Source organism: Lichenostomus cassidix, chromosome 9 (genome assembly GCF_008360975.1).
Source record: "Lichenostomus cassidix isolate B80296 chromosome 9, HeHo_3.0, whole genome shotgun sequence".
NCBI lineage: Eukaryota > Metazoa > Chordata > Aves > Passeriformes > Meliphagidae > Lichenostomus > Lichenostomus cassidix.
Window position 1 is genome coordinate 4884436 of NC_139490.1, and position 19789 is coordinate 4904224.

Below are 19789 nucleotides of genomic sequence, written 5' to 3' on the forward strand. Positions count from 1 at the left end.
ATTAGGCCAGATTAGAAGCCCTTATTCCTAACAACCATTCATAAGGAGGTGTTTTGCTACAGAAAACTGACTTGAAAGTAATTTTTCCTATCAGAGAGGGGAAAATTGGGTGGCTAACAGTAAATATGTCCCTAAAAATGAAGGCACCACTGATTTCCATCTCATGAGTTTTGGAGATGGAAGAAAGACTTTTTTTAGACCAATCCAATATCTCCATGAGGAAAGCTCTGGATGGAAAAAGGAAAATATTATATTCCAGTGCTGACAGAAAAGAAAAATATCATAGAGAGAATTATTTTTTATCTTCATGCATTCTTGAGCCTGGACAAAAGGAGGCTTGTGGGGGACTTTGCAACTACCTGAAAGAAGGTGTAGGTGAGGAGGAATTGGTCTCTTCTCCCAAGTCACAAGGGACTGAGTGAGAGGAGACAGCCTCAGGTTGCTCTCGTGGGTAAGTCTGTGTTTGGATGGGATACGAGGAAAAACTTCACTGAACAGGCTTGCAAGCATTGGAACAGGGGGAATGATGGAGTCACCATCCCTGGAGGTGTTTAAAAGCAGATGTGGCACTTGGGGACATGGTTTTGTGGTGGATGTGACAGTGCTGGGCTGACCGTTGGACTTGGCAATCTCAGAGGTCTTTTCCAACCTTAAGGATGCTCTGATTCTACAAAAGTGAGCTGCCTTAGCAAATCAGGGTACTAAGGCAATACTATGCTGTTGCTAAGCAATAAGTAGACAGGTTTTGTGCAATTTTCTGCCTTTGGATGGGTGAGGTAACTGGTCTGGGTTTGTTATCTCGCAGAAGTCCTTATCTGGACAGTTTGTGGCAAGGGACAAGGGCAGTGAGATAACAGGAGTGGTGCAATTAGTATTAATTGACCTAACACATCAAGAACACATGCCTTATGTTGTTTGTTTGACACATCCTGGCTGCTTGCTCCAGAATCAAAATGTAAACAATTTAAGGTATCACACTGCTTCCCAGATGAACCAATCACTCAATTGCAGATGCTAAAACTGCAATAAGATGGGAGGAAGGAAAATAATGAAGGAAGGAAAAGGAGACAAAGATGTGAAAATGTTTTAAGAATTGGGATTTTTTTTTTCAATGTAAGCACCTAGCTGTTTCCAAATATTAAGAATATAAAGTCCTCTATAATTTAGTAATGCCACATGTTGGACTATGTCACTCTGACTTCATCCTTAGTATATTATGAGCCCACAATATGTTCTTTACCTTTTGCAAACCAGCATTATTGGTGTTATTACATTTGCTGGTGCAGTGCTACGAAATCTAATGTACAACTTAGCAAATATTGAGTAAAATGGAAGTGATTCCAAAGATTATGGACTCACCGTAGCCAGCGGCAGGTAAAATGCACATCCAGTTGGCTTAAATTGTTATTTGTTGTGGTTATTTGATCCAAAGGACTAATTTCAGCCTGGACATGAGATGACCAGAGGGGTTTTCTTGCAGAACATGAACATCAGAAGGGCTTTATAAATCGGGGCTGGCGTGCAATTAAAGCTTTGGAGATACTAAGTAAACTTTCCACTTGGATGCAGAGCCGACTCCTCCTGACATCTGAGTGTGCCTTCTGTGAGGCTCATTTTTTTTAGTAGGTCAAGAGATCTAAGCCTTAAATGAAGCAAACTCTACGAGACACAGCTTTTCATCACCAGCAGGATCACGACCTTGCAGTGTATATTGAATTTAAGTTTAATACTGTAATGGATGGGACCTGTAATAAAAATTGCTAGATGTTTTGTGGATGAGTAATAAAGAGTAGATTAGAGCACAGGACTTCAAGAGTCCATTCAAACACCACTGAATTTATACTATCTTTTGGCATTGCTTTTATGGTTTGGAAAGCTTATAATAAAACTCAGGCCTTGTCCATTATTTAATTACTTTGCTACGTTTTTTGGCGCTTTCTTAGTAGCTTAATAGGTAGTTTGCATAAAATGCTACCACTGTTAAATATCTGTTTGTGCAGCAAGGAACGCAGTGGTGTTCCTTCTGTCCTAATGCATCACTTAAATGGAGATAAAATAGTGATTACACTTACTCTTTAGGACCATAGCCTTGGATTTACTTTCGGTTCCTGCTACATATGTAACCATTCTGGCAGACTCATTTAGGTTTTCAGAAGATCCCGGTACTTGCTGCTACGCTTACTCTGACTTTAAGTGGAGTTTTATTTTATGGTCCTGTCATTAACCTGCTCATCCCTCACCAGCTGGAAGTGTGAGCAATCCCTAGTGGGGGAAAAAAAGAAAAGAGAAAAAAAAAAAGAAGAAAAGAAAGTAGGATTTTTGAAGCCTAAGAAAGAGCATTTTTTAGGAATGTATTGCATTTTTTCTCTCATGATGACTGATGTGGAGGTTCCCTGGCAGTTACAGGTGTGAAGGCTAAGCAGGCAGATTTAAAATTAAGGATCTCAATTACTGGATTTCATCTGGAGTACTAGTGACAATGAAGCCTTCAGAATGCACAGGAGAAATGAAATAAAACAATTACATGGCAACAAAGGTTCTTCAGACATCAAACTCACATGCTTATATAGGATTTCCTATGATGCTGGTTAAATACTGCTAAAAACCAGCAAAAATAGGTGCCACTTCCTTGTGCAATACAGATACAGGCCTTGTTTTTATTTCTATTATTAATATTATTATTTTGTTATATTCTGCACTGCATTTCATGTCAGCAATCACACTAATGAAAACTCTGAAGTAAACAGTTATTAATTATTACTGTAATATAGTTCATCATAAATATAATACTTCTTGAATAGTAAAAACATGCCTAAGGAAGTTAGTGACTACCTTTGGCATGGCATGAAATCACAAAGGGAAAGGACATATTAACATCAGCAAGGTAGAGGGAAAAAAGCTTCAAGTTTCCAGTGTAAATTCTAGTAGCCATGACCTTTAAAAAGTTTTCAGAAATTTGTCTGTGCTCAGAACAGACATCCTGTGAGTATATCATAGTTCTTTATTTCACTTCTCCTTTCTCACCCTTTATCCATATACCTTTTCAGCTCTTGAAAAATGCCAGTGTAAATGTGCTGTGAAATATGTCTGCCACAGAAATGTTCCTTTTCTTTTTATCCTTCATTAGGACATTGTGATTTATGATGACCAGCCATTCTGGATTGTGTCAATTGCTCCGGAATGGTGGCATTACTCTTTGGATTGGAGAGTACAGCACAGGCACTGGCAGTAGAAAGCACATTTGGCTTGGCAAACATTGCTGAAGGATAGCTGTGTCCTCCTTTGGGACTGAAGTGAGAAGTTAAGATGTCCTTTCAGTTTTGGATAATTCTAGTAGGCTTTTTGTGATAAAACTGTGGCCTGTAAAAGGGAAAGGCTTGGAGAGGCAGAAGAGGGTTTGTTTTGGCAACTTTAAGGTGGATATCCTGTGGAAGATTCAAAAGCACTCCTGGAAAGGCACACTGTGCTGGAAGGAGGAAGCAGAGACCTCTCTAAGCCCCTCAACTCCCCTCCTGCAAAGAGCTGTGTTAGCAGCAGCACAAGGCATTTATCCTTCTGCAGGGTAAAGCACCGAAAAGAAGTTCCCTTGCATTTTGGACTGAAAGGGAAAGGTAGCTGCAAGCCAATTGCTCTGGTGGAGCTTCAGAGCAGCTGCTCATAACCAGCAGCACAGCCTGAGAGGTGAGGACCTCTGCAATCTGGTGGCAGCACTGCTCAGCTCCCAGCTGGAAGGGCCAGAATTCTGCTTTTGGGAATCCAATCTTCCTTCTCTGCAGCTAATTCTGTAGCTGTCATGTTTTGATGATAATGAATTGAGATGGCAACCAGTACCTTGGTCAAAAAGGGACAAAAATGTTGAGAGGAGGCAGTTGTGATGAGTGCTGTGTGAAGGATGAGGGAGGTCTGGGTCGTTAGTGATGACTGATGCTGGAGCAGAAGCATATAAATGATATAATAAAGTAATACATTAGGGCACAATATGCAGCCCCTCTCGACCTGGGAAATGTATCACCAGTCAAATTTCTTTTCTTTTGAAGGTCTTCTCTTAACCTTGCAAGGAGGGCTTGATGGGAATTTCTGTCTAGTCTCCACTTGCTTAAATGTCGCTGGATGTTTTAATTTACAGGCATTATCAGCCTGGGAGTGGTAATGGTCTGGCTGTTAGTGGGAAAGAAAGCTTGTTATCAATTTTAGGCTCTTTCTATTTGGGAGTATAGGCTTCTTTGATTTGGTTTGCTTTAGAAGAATAATTCTGAGATATTTAGAAAAGCACAACACAAGGTCATGATGAATTTCAACACAATTATTTCATGATTTAAGACAGCGGGAGAGCCTAATGTGCAGCCCATTTTACTTTGTTTTCTTGAATAAAAATGAACCGTTGAGAGGAGCAGGCTGAAGTTTCTGATGGCTTCTGTAAATCATCTCAGCTGTCAATGGCACACAGCAGCTCTCAAAGGAGAATATCAGCTGGTTTTTGTACTTGTTTAACTATTAAAATAAAGTCCTGCGGGCTCTGAGTGGAAGCTGTCCTGAAGTATTTTTATGCCCTTTCATGGCTCTATCACCATCCATGCTGCCTCCTTAGGTGAATTTAAAGCCAGAGGAAAAGGAGTATTTTTTCTCCCTTGGTTTGGCTGTCTGGTTTGTCAGGGACAGGAGGGTTTTGCTCATCCACCCCACTCAAGGCCATCCTCACTTGCCAAATGCTTGTGACCTTGTCCTTGGGAACACTGCAGAAGGGAGACTGTGCCTGAATTCTGGAGTCAGGCTGGAATTCAGACTCTGTGCAATGTGTTTTGGATTTCTGTCATAACGTCTGACAGTCATTTTGTGTCTGTCTCCTTGCTCACATGTAAAGCTCTCTGCTTCCTTAATAACTCAGTGTTTTCAGCTGTTAGCTGAGATCATTCCAAGCATCAAAGTGCCAGGAGAAGACATTTGTTGCCTCTCCTCACCTTTTGGACTTTTTCTTGTGGACTGTTATGCTCCATTCAATATTTTGGATATACTGAATAGCTATTATACCATCCTAACATTGTAAATCCATTGCTCCTTTTGGTATGTTTGATCTTACTCTATTATTTAGCTGCTAAGTTTCACTTCATCTGCCTGTTTTTGTTGCATTAAGGCCACTGGCTTTCATGAAGCTGGTGTCTTATTTTTGGTATGTTGCATAATCTGAGGAATTTAGTCTATTTAAAAATTGATACAGCATAAAAAACTGTCTTGTGCACATAATAACTTACAGTAGAAAATGAGGTGCGAGTTTGGTACACAGGTCCTAAATTATTTACATTTCCCATAAAAAGGAATGCAGAAAAAAAATCCTGCTTGTAACTTCTTCCTCTGAGTTTACCATTTTACTGTCTTCATCCCATTTTGCTTGCCTTACACAATTATATCATTGGAACAATCAAATAATAAATCTGGATGAGGGTAAGGATTTGTATCTTCCACTATATTTCCTTTAATATTTTAATTTTCTGTCCTTTTGAACCAAGTATTATCTTTAAAGAGCCGTGTTGTAGATGACTTCAGGAATCAGTGAAGACATTGGGGTTTAATCTGAGCAAGAGCCTATTTTCAGCCTGGTCATTTCATCACTACAGAGCTGAAAGGAAGAAGTTTGGGCTATGAATCACTGGAAACGCAATCTGTATTTTTAACAGGAAAAAAATACACAAAATCTGATCTTGTCTCAGCAGATGTGTTTCTTTCATTAGGAGCCAGAGGCCTCCAGGTGTCCTCTGGCCTTGCTTTTATTCAAGTCAAAAGCCAATTTAAGAACCATATGTTAATTGCAATAATGACTGGTCAGAGTGCCTTTTCCTTGATTTTGTGTGGGTTTTTTGCACTCAAGAATTTTATTACGAATTTAGCAAGGTCTGTGTGTAGGAGTGTGCTGCTGCCTTTTTTTTTCCCTGCAGCTGGTGAAGATATGTACCTTCATAAACTTCCAGTGTAGGCTAAGATATGTTTTAATCCTCCTTCAGTAACAAGTTCATGAATACCTTGAGCCTACCCTTCACTGCTAATGGTGCACAAATTCCTGGAGATCCAATAATGAGCTGATGGGTTTGGGAGAAAAGATGTTTTGTTTAGACAGGTTTGTTGAGAGAAATCTTTTTTTCTGGCCAAGTCAGATTGGACATGCTGTGAATAGTGAGAAGTTTGATCTAGGAGCTGCTTTGCTCTTTTATTTATAGAATGCTTGCTTTGGGGATGTTTCAGAAGGCAGGTGGGAGAGGGAGGATAATGTACACGTGTTGTTCAATATTGGTTTAAGGTTTTTTTCATGATTGCATAAGTTATATGACTAGTTTTTCCTTTTATTAGCTGTCTTTTTTTCTTTCACATAAAGTGTAGTTAATGTCACATCTGTATAAATCAATATAACAATGACATTGTGTATGTATATTATTATTTAACCATTGCTCTCTAGGGCATAGTTTTGTCAGCCATATTTTATAGACAGTTTCTGTAGACTGTTATAATCATTACAATCTATGCAGTGCAAAAATCCTGCAAATCCTCATTTTTGGGGAGTTTTGAGTAGTGATGGTGTTGTATAGATAAATAGTAAGAGGATCACTGAATAACACAGTCCTACAAACATTATAGGAAATAAAGTATGAAGAACATGCAACTAAAACACTGAACAAATGAATACTCTGTAGAGAGCATATTAATGCACAGAATTTTTCCAGTCATCTCCTGTGAGAGCCACCCTTGAATTTATGTCTGTAAATGCAAAAATCTTAAAATGCATTGGTGTCATTTGGAAGTCTGTCAAATGCACTTTTTATGCTGTCTTGAGTTATTACTTGTATGTATATTAACCAGGCATCAAACTGTGCTTAAATCAAAGATAAATGACTGCTGGTTTGGATGCCTTTTTCTGAGAACTGCCCAGAAAGGAGGCTGAAATTGGAAGTTGTGTGCAATCACCTTTCACCAATATACAATGACATAACCTTAAAATACATAAATCTCATTTTAGGTGATATCTAGTCAGAATGCAGTCTCTAAATTTTCCTTCTAGCAAAATTCTTTTATAAACCAGGTACAATTTATGTTAACGTTGATGTGATGAACAACATTTTGTAGATCTCAAAAAATTTTCACCCACCATGTTATTCACAGGCCCCAAACCAAAAGAGGACGTGAGATAAATAATTATTTGCCCCATTTCCCACTGTTATCTTATTCTATCAAGGCATTGTTAGGTGAACATGGTTAATTTAATGGCAGCAATATCTCTGCTAACCTGTACTACATGTAATCCTTTCTAGATTATGATACCATGATGGCACCTAATATAACCAAGAAGATGTGGTTAAGATTTGTTTTTCTTTTTTTATCTCTGGTGTTCTGCTTAATGATTTTGCTGCTTTAATGCATTTAAAAATTACATATTTAATTTTTAAAACGTATTGATACTGTCCTAACAAATGTGAGAACTTTTAGCCACAGTTATGTTTAATCCCTAATTATCACAAGTTTGTATTCCAACTTGTGGAATCACTGTCAAACCACAACTAAGGGCTAATCACCACTTCTTGCTATGCACATGATACTTGCAGCTTTAGGGTAAACTGTGATAAAAAAGGGAGGGTAAAGCATGGCTCTTTAGTCCACCTGCAGTGTATGGATTTCTGAGCATCAGATTTTCTTCTTACATTCACAGTATTTATTCAGCAACTTGCCCACTACATGTGAAATGACTGTTGTGTTTTCAGAAAGTTCAGACAACACAACTGCAAGTCTGTCCCTCCCAAATGCTCAGAATTAAGTATTTTATTCCCTGAGATGCTGTAGCTGTAGTTACAGCAGAGGAACATTGCTAATGAGCAAATCCATATTTGTAATCCATGCAACCCATGTGCACTTGAGTTACACTGGGTTTTTTGAAATAAATGCACTCAGGACCAAATGTAGAAGTGCTGTGGGATTTAAGCTGTGAGTCTTCACTCTGCAGACCCTGGGGATCTGGGAGGATTCCCTGAAGGAGATGTTCACATCAGATTTTAACCCCAGTTATATAAAAGGCAGAAGAGCATTTGAAGGGTTTCAAAGATAGTGATGCCCAGTGTGAAACTCTTTGTATGTTCCTTTCACAGGCTCCAGAAGGTCTAAAATGCCAAAGGTTCTGACCACAACTTCTGGCAGCCTAAGAAGTGTGGACATAAGCAGAGAGGGTGGGTTGGGACATGAGCAAGAGAAAAAGAAAAGAGAGAATGGAGTGGAATTGAGCAGCTGGAATTTAACACATTTCTCTAGGAAATGCTCATTATCAAATTATAGTAAGGAATTGCTTCTTTTACTTGAAAGACAATTTGTGTTGACAAGGCTTTTAGAGAGAGCACATGAACAGCATGAGGGAACTGAAACGTTCAGAAGGGATACTGTGTGTGACTGAATGTGTGAAAGGCTTAATGTGGCACCAGTGTGTTCAGTCTTTATTGCTACCTCAAAACCTGGTTTTTCTCTCTCTGTTGGCCATAAGAAATATCCTCAGAATCCTATAAGAGTGGTGCTCTAACTAGATATCCACTAATGAAAACAACAAGCAATTTAGCTTTACACCCTGCCACCTTAGTTTTCTTCAACAGTACTTTCTTAAGGCTCCTTCCAAATTTTCAGGGTGTTTCTGAGCTCCTCTTCCACCCAGATCAAGCTTTCCATTGCAGCTTCTCACAGCACAAACCTACTCCATATAGGTCCATTGCTGATGAGATCAACTCTGTAAATTTTCCTTTTGTTTACCATAAAACGAAAGGGCTGATGAGAATGTTTGGTGTAGAAACAGAGCTGCCAGCCTGAAATGCTGAAAAGTGATGGTTGTCAGCAACAAGCTTCAGTTCCTTCCCTCAGGATAATTCCACACATCACACTGACAGGACATTTCTGCTGATGCTCAGTCTAAATATTAATGTGCTGCCCTTAGTCCTTGCCAGCCCTCCCTCTGATGCTCCACGTTACTCCTGGGTTTCTGCACCTTTGGAATACATGAACTGCTGCTGTTTGCCATTCTCAGGACTTTTTTCCTTTCTTGATCAAAATACTTGGCCTTCTCATCTGGGCAGAAGGCTCAAATGATTCAGTATTTGGAAAACTGAGTGTATTCAAAGCTGATATTAGAACAAATCCTAGACAAACTGCCTGACAGTTTGTCCACACTCAAAATCCTGAACCTCCTGTTTTCCAAAGAATGAATGGAACATAGCAGAGCAAGGAAACTGGTTAGAGGATATAAAAATAGATAGAAAGTAACCTCATATTTTAAGCTTAATTTTTGAATAATATACAGTACTATGCACCTCTTTGGTATATCTTAATTGCAAATCCAAAGATAAAAATTCAAATAATGATGACAAGTGTCTATCCCTGAATAGATCAGGTTTTTTTTTTTTCATTCTCAAACACTGCCTCTGCATGCCATTCTAGGCTCCATATTTGCAAGAAACATCATAAAGGTGACTATCTTTGGATGTCTGGAGTTGCATGAATCAGTAAATTGTTTATTTTCTCAGTGGGAGTTCACTCAGGACATTGAGGAGCTATTTCCTCCTAATTAGTTCCCTAGAGTCCTCTTATAAAAAAACCACCTTAGGCTTCAAGGAGTCTGTTTGGGGTCATTATTTTCTTGATAAATGTACTCCCCACCACTCCAGATTTCCCAGAAGGGAGACTGCAGGGTAGAAGAATGTTGTGTTGCACAATATATTCCATGATTGGTTCAAATTACTCAATTTACCCAGTATTTTCGGAAAAACCAATCCGAAATCATCAGTCAGCCACATCCTACTTCCAGTGCTGATGCCAGACAGTCATTTTCCCTCAGAGCATCATTGAACATGAGCTCTCCTCAGCTTGTTTCTTCCTTTGATGAACTGGATGGCTGCAGGGACTGCACTGAGATTTGAGACATTTCATTTGAGATGTCTCTGGTTGTTTCCACTGCTGATAGCTCTGTAGGAAAGGAGTGGACAGCGCTGATTTTTGCTCATACCAGGCAGAGATTATTGACCTGTAAAATTTACCATCATATTTTATCCAACCACTCTGAGATGTCATTTTGTCAGATGGGTGTGCTAATGCAAGGTGCTTTATCTTCTCTAATCTTTGAAAGGTAACCTGCAATCAAACCTCAGACAATGCTGGAAGATGTTGTCAGTTATTTAGCACATGCTGAAGAGACGAGAATTTTTGTTTTGGTCTTTAGATCCAAATAAATTCTTGCTCAAAAAGAAAAGTATATCCTTCATTTTAGACTCGAATTTTAGCTTCATGTGGTGTAAATGTGTTCATTTTCACCTGTCATAAACCCTTTCATGCTCTGTATCTTGCGATTATTACACTGTGATCATTCTTTGATAGTTGCTCACCTCTATGACTCAGTGTTGCCAAGTTCAACGTTGTGTTTCCATTTATTCTGCTGGTGCTGAACTGACTCTAACAGAGTTTTAGGCTGATTGAAACACTGGGTTTAGGTTCCCATGGCCTAAATCCCCCCTAAATCCCAGTGCTTTATTTTGGCCTTAGCAGACTCTGAGACAGTTGGGTAGAGCAGGCATTGCAAAAGTGGAATTGCAGATGTGGAGCACTGGGCTGGAGCAGGGGTGTTCATGTGCTCCTGATCCTGTGCCAGCATCACTGAAAACATGGACAAAACTGGCCTGGGAAATGCTGCAGAGCTGTGACTGCCCAGCAATAGTCCTGTCACCCCAGGGGAACCCACAGGTGGCTGTGCAAGGGGGAAATGCTGCCTAATTGGGAATTGGGATAATTCCTCCCTAACAAGGGCTGCTGCAACATCCTCTCTGCACACAAATGCCTCTTAACCCCTCTCTGCCTGACATCACCTTCCCAAGCTAATATTCCCATTGTCAGAGAAACACTTCTGCTTTATTTCAGTGGAAGTTTGTCTGATTGAAGCCTGAATGGCAGAAATAAACCTTTCTATCGATAGGAAATGCCCCTTTTAAAATCCAGTGACTGTGAAAATACCACACAGACACGTCTCTTACGTTTGCAATGGGAGCTTGCAAGCCTCTCCTGCAGTCTGAATTTCACATGTGCAGCACAAGCCCAGCATCACTGTAAACACAGAGAACAGCTGTGAATAGAGAAAACCAAAAGCTGAGAAAAACAGATGCCTTTCAGTTTGTACCAATTATTTAATACTGAACTGACCCATAACATAACGTCAGGTGCTTTATTCTATTTGCCCACCTTAGAAAGAAGCTGAAGCAGCAGCAGTGGCCAGCTCAGGCATGTGGGGAATGCAGCCACAATCCCTGCACCCTCTACTGGCTGATGCACACACCTCAGAGGGGGCTGCAGGATTTTTCTTTTCCTCAGCTATAGGAATAAATTTCTCAGCTGGAATAATAACATTTGCCAGAAAAAATTTTATAGCATCATTATTAGTAGAAATGGAAAATTTGCGTGTTGTATTTGTCTGGAATAGGAAAGTAAGTGAAAGGTCTGAGAAACAGGAAAGTAATTAATTCTTTCATCTTGCCTAAGAAACTGTATGTTGAGAACCACAGTGCTCACTGTCTACGGCAAGGGAATGCCAAAGTTTGGCACACAGAAGGAGATTAAGCTGTATTGTGCTAATTCTGCATGCTAGAGACATTGTTCATTAAGTTCTGCAAATGCCAGATTGGGCAGGAGGAAGAAAAAGTAGTATTCTGCAATCAAGACCTAGAAATTTGAAAATTAAAATTCAAAGTCATGTCTTTCTGGGTGTGGGATTCACTTAAGCCACAGATTAGTATTACCAAGTATTTGTATAGATTTAACTTTCAGATGGTTGTAGCTGATAGTGTCTAAAAAGCCAGCTGCAGTTCCAAAGTCCATGTAGAGAGCACTCTGTGACATGACCACGGTGTAGAGAGGATCATGCACTCTCCTGGGTTATGACATCAATTAAATAATAGGCTTCCAGGGTGCTGCAGTTTCTCTAATGCTGTTTCTCTCTCTCTCTTTCTTTTTTTTTTTCAATTTTTTTTTCAATTTTTCTTTACTTTTACTTTTTGTCCGCCTACATGGATGCCAGCTAAGGCTTCCTGAGGCTGTATTGTTCCTGTCAGAGCAGACAGAGGTGTGCAGATATTTTACACGGAGCAGGGGTGCTGTTTTTCTTGCCATGCAGATCTGGTACTGTCATGTGTCTCTGTGCAGCCAGAGACTCAGAGGCACCTAACCTAACATGCACCCATTACACAGCTACAATGAAGAATTTTGTTGTTGCTACTCTGCTATTAAATCATTAGACCTACTAGATTTTACAGCAATAATATTATCGGGCTATAAAAATCAGCTCAGTTATATTACAGTGAGATTTTCAGAAATCACAAGTGATTTGATCTGCCTTCAGTTTACTTTCTTAAAAGTAATTGTATTTTCAGAAGGATTATTGCCCCTCTCATTGCCAGTTAAAGATGATGCTTCTTTGGGTCCTTCAGTTTAGGAGCTCTTCAGGTGCCTTTGCTTTGGAGATCCTTGGCAATTTCTGCTCTCTCTGCTTTGTCTGTGTGTTCTTGCCTGTACATGTCAATTTTGTGTCGTTTGTCATTGTGCAGTGAATCGGATTCGCAGACATGACAAGCTCTAAGAGCTACTAAGATAAGCAGGTGAATGTGTTACAATGTTTGCACAATTGTATTTTCATATTGATATTATCTCCCAGACTTCCCATCACCACTGATGCTGATTAATGCCTGTAAAATACAGGAATGCACCCTTTATAAAGTGGTTTTTTTGTTGGTTCATTATTTCCTATTGCTTATTTTGGCAGAATTTCATCAGCACTCCTCATATTGACTCCTCCACAAAGGCAGTGAGTCCCCCACAGCTCTCTGGGGTGCCTGGCCTGTCTCAGAGCTCTCTGCATTCCCTGCAGGAACATGGATGTGCTCCTGCACCTGCAGGCAGCTGTGTGGGTCAGTGCCAAACAGCTGGGGCTGCCAGAGGTTGCCTCTTGACCTCCCTCTCCTCCCCAGCCTGGGAATCCCTCCATGCCTTCCCCCTTCTCCGTGGGATGGGCAGATTGCCCTGGCGATTAGACAGAGTTAAAGGCAGAAAAGATAAAAGAGTTTGCTCAAGTTTGGCCACTGGCAAAGCCAGAGCAGAGCTCTGCCCCTGCTCCCAGCCCTGTACCAAACCCCAGCACACCCCAGCCTCTTTCACATGCAGCTCACACCAAGCAGATTGCAAGTGATTTACTGCTCTTTAGGAGTGTTTTCAAATTGCATCTTTTTCAGTTGTCAGGAATTAACTGCGACTGCCTGAGTTTTAATTAATGGATCACGTTATTTGGTGCATCCGAAAAGAAAATTTAAGAAACATCTTTGGCTCTTTTGGCCAGTGGCCATAATGACAGGCAGGCTAATTATATCGGTCACCAAGTTATCGGCGCAATCGTAACTGGAGGCAAACAGATGCCAAGAGAAGCTGGTAGTAAAATCATGATGTATTTCACAGTCATCTTATTACTGACTGATTTAAATAAGGACCTAAAATGCTCTGTCAGTACAGAGAGTGTCAAGGTTCCAGCAAGTCTTAATTCACAGAAGTTCAAGCTTTCCTGGCTCATGGAAAGTGACTGGTGAAAAAGGAAAAGGTGTGCCACAGTAAAAGCATGTGGAAAGCAATTCAATGTTTAGACTTGCAAATGCTAACAATCCAGGCTTATGTTCCTTTTTTTCTACTGAGTTTAAATATTAGGAAACAAAACTCTCTGATGAGGTTCTTCTAACTTCCATTTCATCACATCAGAGATGAAGTTGGCCCATAGTTCTCTGTCATTTGCTTCCTGGGTCTAAATGAATATGAACTGCGTGTAACAGTGACTCAGAGCAGCAGCTCCTTCAGGGAATGTCCCTGTGTGCTTTCAAACCCAGCACGGCGGATGTACAATACAGTTTGTACTCCTCTCAGTGTTAGGTTCAAACTAATTTAATTAGAAAAACGAGAAATTGGTTGGATTTCACATAGTACGAACAGAAAACGCTTTGTATAAATGCTTTTCATAATTTAAAAACCAAAGTCTAGCCCCATAGTTTCCTGTACTGGGTCACTGCAAACCAAGGTACTGCTGGATTATGACTTGAAATAATAACTGAAATTTTGGGAAGGAACAAAGTGATAAAACTCCTCTGGACTAAATGTATTCCCAGCCACATAAACAAGGAAATGGATTTTATAATTAATTCAGAGTTCCCTGGCAAGCACAGTGTTGTAATGTGTTGTAATCTACTGATTAAGTTCCAGTAAGAACACTGGCAATGGCTTTTTTTTATCAATATCCATTTTTTAACAGCACCCGAAAGGACCTGAAATTCTGAATATCAGAATAACCATGGGTGAATTGTGCTCATCTGAGCATCCAGCCAACACTTGGAGAGGGCTGAGTCTGGAGGAGCAGGGTTTGTGTCATCCTTGGGTCCTGTTTGCTTCCTCTCCCCACGTCCTCGAGCACTGTGTTTTGGAAACATGATACTTTATAGAAAACTGCTTTTGAGAAGTTCAGCCTGAATGGGTGTTTGAAACCTTCCAGCAAAGCTTTTAATCCAGTAGGATTCTACTTCACAGAATGCTTTACCATCCATCAGGCCACTGGTCATGGCTGTTAATTAAATGAAAATGCAAAATAAATCTACAGTGCAGAGATACCACATAGCCAATTAAACAGCCCAGTACAAGGTGCTAATGATAAAAAGCGAATGTCGCCAAGGACAACCTGCATGATGTCAGAATACAAATCCCATCAGATGACAAAATGCAAGATTCCCATCGTGAGCTGGGAGGAAGGAAATCAGTGTCCCTGAGCAGTGAGGAGCAGCAGAGGTGGTGGTGAAGCCATAGGGGATGGGAATAGAGGCTTGGGGACTTCAGTGGGCAGGAGGGAAGGCAGCTCAAGTTGGAACACTCAGACTAGTGCTGCTGATTTTCTTGACTTTGTATGTGAAACTCTGACCAGTCCTGAGAGTTCTTTGCCTTACAAGCAAAGCAATGTGGGGTTTTTTTAAATGGATGTATTTGTTTTAGTAGAAAAGAACAATGCTAAAGAAAGCGAATGATAAGCATGTTTGGGGTGATGGGAGAACTGTCAGTGTCCTGTATCCTTGCAGAGATGCTCTGTGAAGAGGGATGAGCTGTTTAAGTGGCTCTTCTTGGCAAGGTTAAACCAAATGAATGGCAATAACTCAGCAGTTACAGCTAACCACAGCAGCCCATAGACAGGCATTATAATTTCATTAAAGATCTGGCAATCGGGGCAATCTGAAGAATATAAATGCACAGAGATGAGTAATTTTAAGTTTTGTGAAATCAAAGAAAAATGTTTAACAAAGTTATTGCAAGACACAATTTAATGAGCTATCTTGAGATGAACAAATTAATGAATATTTAGTATCTTGTATATGTAAACAGTTCCACCTGTTCTACCGATTAGAAAGGTTAATTTTTTGAGAAACACAGTCTGATAAAATTTATACTTGAAAGAAAAATTTTACTGTCTTAAGCTACATATTTCAATAGCTCATGAAATTTGTGTTGCATCAAAAGACTTGCCTACCATCAAAGCTTCAGGTGCATACTTTATATATCCCAATATGCATTTTAGCTTGGATTGCTGGTTGGGAGCTTCTTTCTTCTTTTTAGCTTTTGATTGCATATTTTGCACTTTTTAGAAGTTAGGTGCTTCCATGAGGGTTGTTTGCAGGCTTCATGTTCTCTAAAACAGAGAAAATGGAGCAGAGGAGAATTTTAGAATATTGCAGGATGCTGGCCTTTGAAATCTCCATGGATTTTCAGTCCATGGAAATTTATCCCTCTTTCCATTATTCTAATAAATGCAGATAAAACAACCCTATCAAGACTCAGCCAAACTAAATATTAAATAATGCCAGTCTTTAAACCAGCTTTGCATTCCCTAGATTGCAATGAAAGTGTAATTTTTTTTGACATGCAGGGTATTAAAACATATTTAACAAAGTTCTAATCTATTACAGCCTCTTTTCCCCTTGTTTCAAATCAATCCAAACACTCTTTACACATATATATGTAGGTATATATGTGTGCATATCATAGAATGGTTTGGGTTGGAAAGGACCTAAAGATCATGCTGTTCCAATCCTATATATATATATATATATATATATATATATATATATATCTCCCATATATATGTGTATCCTATATATATGTATGTGTGTATGTGTATATATATATATATATACACACACACAAATAAATGTGTGTGCAGGCCACTTAGTTCTTAAAGGCAAGGACATCCTGGTTGTAGACTGAATCAGCATCAGACTGGCAATACAGGAATGTCATATATTATTATAATATATTAGAATATAACATATTATTACCACTCATTTAGGTTCAGCTCTTGCTGTCACATCTCAGTACAGAGGGATTAGCCCTATACTTTGTTTTCCCAACTCTATATCCCTTCCTAGACCTGCACAACTTGCTCAAGCCCTCCACAAGGCAGTATTCCACCTTCCCCAGCAGTATTTTGGATGAGAAGAGAGCTGTTGTGCAATCGAGGCCCCTGCAGGGAAGAATCAAGGAGAAATGTTTGAAGCACAGAGGAGGGAAGTAGAGTGAAAGGCAGTGGAAAAGTTCTGGAAATAGACTTCAGCCTTGGGGACAGGCCAAAGCAAAAGTGATGCTATGAATGAACTGATATCACGCAGCACTGCTGTGAGAGGGAGTTAAAAAAAACCTAATGTGCTCAATAATTTTTGCCATTTCTGCAGAAGTGAACATGGGTGAGGACCAGTTGGAGACTTTGATGGTCAAAGGTGGGGTTGATGCAAGTTGGATGTAAATTGTCAACTCTTAACACCTACAAAAGATATGGTAAAGAGATAAATGGGTAGATTTTCCCCCATAATTTGTAGGGGGCAATCTGCTTAAATGATACTCAGAGCACTCCCAGGGGATATTCACATGGTGGCTCAGGGAACCTGAGGAAGATAGATATATCCTCCTTGAAGGAGGGAGAATAAAACTTTGCTCACCTGGATTCCAGCAGCCCATTGAGTGACAAGAAGAGTGCAGTTACTTTATATCACGGTTATTTCTGGCTTTTCAGTGCAGAAAACAACCCAAAGATAAAGCTACTCCAGGGTTTTGTGTGGATGAAGAATGGTAGAATATCTCACCTGCTATTGCCTCTTTGGTGATAGTTTTTAGGCTGTTGGTTGATCTGTGGCTGGTGGCAAGTGATTGATTTTCATATACAAATTTTCTTTATGGTTTTGAAATATTTTTTTTTTCCCATGTAGTATTCCCTCGAGACTAACATAACAACATGCATGGGATTGTTCTGTCAGCAGAGTATGTTCTGCCTTTCCCTCCCATGCTGGAGAGCTGCACGCTTCTGGGGACAGCAAAAGAGTTAAATTTCAGGGTACTGAAGGATCCTGGACTTTCATAATTAATCATGGACTATAATAATTATTGATACAAGTGAAAAATATGCCCAGGACATGATTATTCCAGCACATGGGAATGTCACAGGATAAACTGCTGCTGTCCCCTGTCACTCCTGCCATGGATATTTAGATCTAGATCCTCAGTGGGACTCAGAGTCTTAAATAGCCCAGTGTGGCTGGGACTGACCTTCCCTCCACTGGGATGTGCTCTCAGGTGAGGGTGTAAAAGCTTATCAAATTATTGGGCACCTCCAGACCTTGCCTGGGGCTACAGGCTTGGAAACATGAGTGGGTTTGCTGTGCTTGATTAGCGTCAATATTTTAAACCGAGGTGGATGTTAACGGAGCAAAATACAGATTTTAAACACAATGTGAAGGGAAGTCTCTCTTAAAATAACAGGAGATGTTAATGAGCTCTCTGCAAGACGCTTAACTCAGAATGTTTTAATGTGTGGTTGTGGCTGTTCTTAAAAAATGAATAGACCTTTCAGCATTCAAAGGACTATTCTCCTTCCCCCTCTGATCTGGCCTTCCTTTCTCCCCACATCCCCTGAGTTGTCAACTTTCATTCTCTGCTGTGATCCTAGAAAGTATGAGAGCCAGAGTTGGAGAACACTTTTTTTCCCCTCAATTAGAAATAGAAAGAAAGCAATGAAAAATAAGTGAAAGATTTCAAGAAACTGCAAGGGGAAACAAAAAGAGTAGCTTGTACCTTGCGTGCACACAGTGACAATCCAAGTAAGTAAGATCATGGTTTCTTACTCAATTACAACCGTGCGAAATATTTGAGTATAATTTACACCTCCGTGTAAAAACCGTATACAAGTTACATAATTTAGGTATAATTAAGCAAGAGGCAGCAGCCCACCCGCACGCAGGTGCGTGCAGCATCTCCATCCTGCTCCAGCATCCCTTCACACCGCGGTGCTCCCGGGGCTGTTTGCACTCCGTGCACCTCCCGCTGCAGCCGGAGGATCCCCCAAACCCCGCTGCGGGGCCGAGGAGCTGCGGGAAGCTCCCCCGGGGCAGGTCCGCCCGGGGCGGTGCGGTGCGGTGCGGTGCGGGGCGGTGCGGGGCCGGGGCTGCCCGCGCTGTTCGCCGCGCCGCCGCTGGGGGTATCTTTGTACCATTTTTCATCCAGCAGCAATTTGGAGTGGAAACGTGTAATAGGGGGAAAAGCAGGGATCTCGGCGGTCTGAGCGAGCCGCGCATCCAGGAGCCAAAAAAGATTAACACCCCTCCGCACCCCTCCGCGCCCCTGCCCGCGCCCCTCGGGGCACCGCGGCGGCTCCGCGATCGCCCGCCGGACACCGAGCGAAAGGGATTCGTCTGGAGGGCAATTTCGGATCGGGGGAGATCTATTGGATTAGTGGGATTATCTGCCTGCAGACGGAGAGAAGTAGCGTTTGATCATTTCCATTGCCTGCCTGATGGTCGGATTTACATGGAGGTGGCTCGGCACGGATGAGGCTGGATTCCGGATGGGGATTTCCAGCCCCCCCTCCCCGCGCCCCGATCCCAGGAAAGGGGAGAAAAATATATAAAAATCGGTATAATTGGGAAGTGTCCGGAGCACTGTCGGGAGCCCTCCCGCTCGCAGCGGCTGGGAGAGGCGGAGGAGGCGAATCCAGCGGATTACAGCTTCGGCTGCGATTGCGGGAAAGCGGCCGCGAACTGGTAAATACTTTGATGCTCCCGGCGTGCGGGATGGAGAGCGGGGAGGGAGGGAGGGAAAGGGCGGCCGGGCCGGGATGGAGCAGAGAGGGGCAGGGGATGGAGCAGAGGGCGAAAGGGGATGGAGCGGGGATGGAGCGGGGCCGGGCCGGCCGCGGGGCTCCGCACAGGGCAGGGCAGGGCGGCTGCGGGGCTGAGCCCGGGGCCGCTGGGCAGGGCCGGGTCACCAGCCGTGTCCGTGCGTGTCCGCGGGCAGGCACGGCGCGGAGCTGCGCGGCTGCGGCGGCGGCGAGCCCGAGCGGTGCTGCCCGGGGGATGCGGGAGCGGCCGCGGGCTGCGGGGTGCCGGCGGGGAGCTTTGCACGCACACGCTCACACACACACACACACACACACACGCTCACACACACACCCCCCGCACCGCCGCCGCCGCCGCGGAGAACTTTTCCTCCCCCGCCGCCCCGGGGCCGCCGCCCGCCGCGGGCATTGCGCGCAGCTCCGCGGGCGCTCCGCCGCTCCCGCCGCTCCCGCAGCGCGGCTCCCTGCCCGGCGGCCGGGCCTGCCGGGGGATGGCTTTTTGGATCTCTTCAGACATCTTCTTTCTCGCCTGGGTGCTGAGTGCTGCTCCTTCTGCTCCCCCCAGCC

The 19789-nt window shown here is 42.1% G+C and overlaps 1 protein-coding gene across 8 annotated transcripts in view; it reads left to right on the forward strand.

Annotated features, from left to right (window-relative positions):
• The window catches only part of NLGN1 (neuroligin 1), a 366576-nt gene that overhangs the window by 49326 nt on the left and 297461 nt on the right, over positions 1-19789 (forward strand). For 7 of the 8 annotated variants that reach the window (XM_085069047.1, XM_085069049.1, XM_085069051.1 and 4 more), the window contains exon 1: positions 18604-19148. The exons of the other annotated variant lie outside the window; for it this stretch is intronic. The gene's annotated coding sequence lies outside the window, so the exon portion shown is untranslated. Of the gene's footprint in view, positions 1-18603; positions 19149-19789 lie in introns of those variants that run through there. 8 annotated transcript variants of the gene reach the window in all.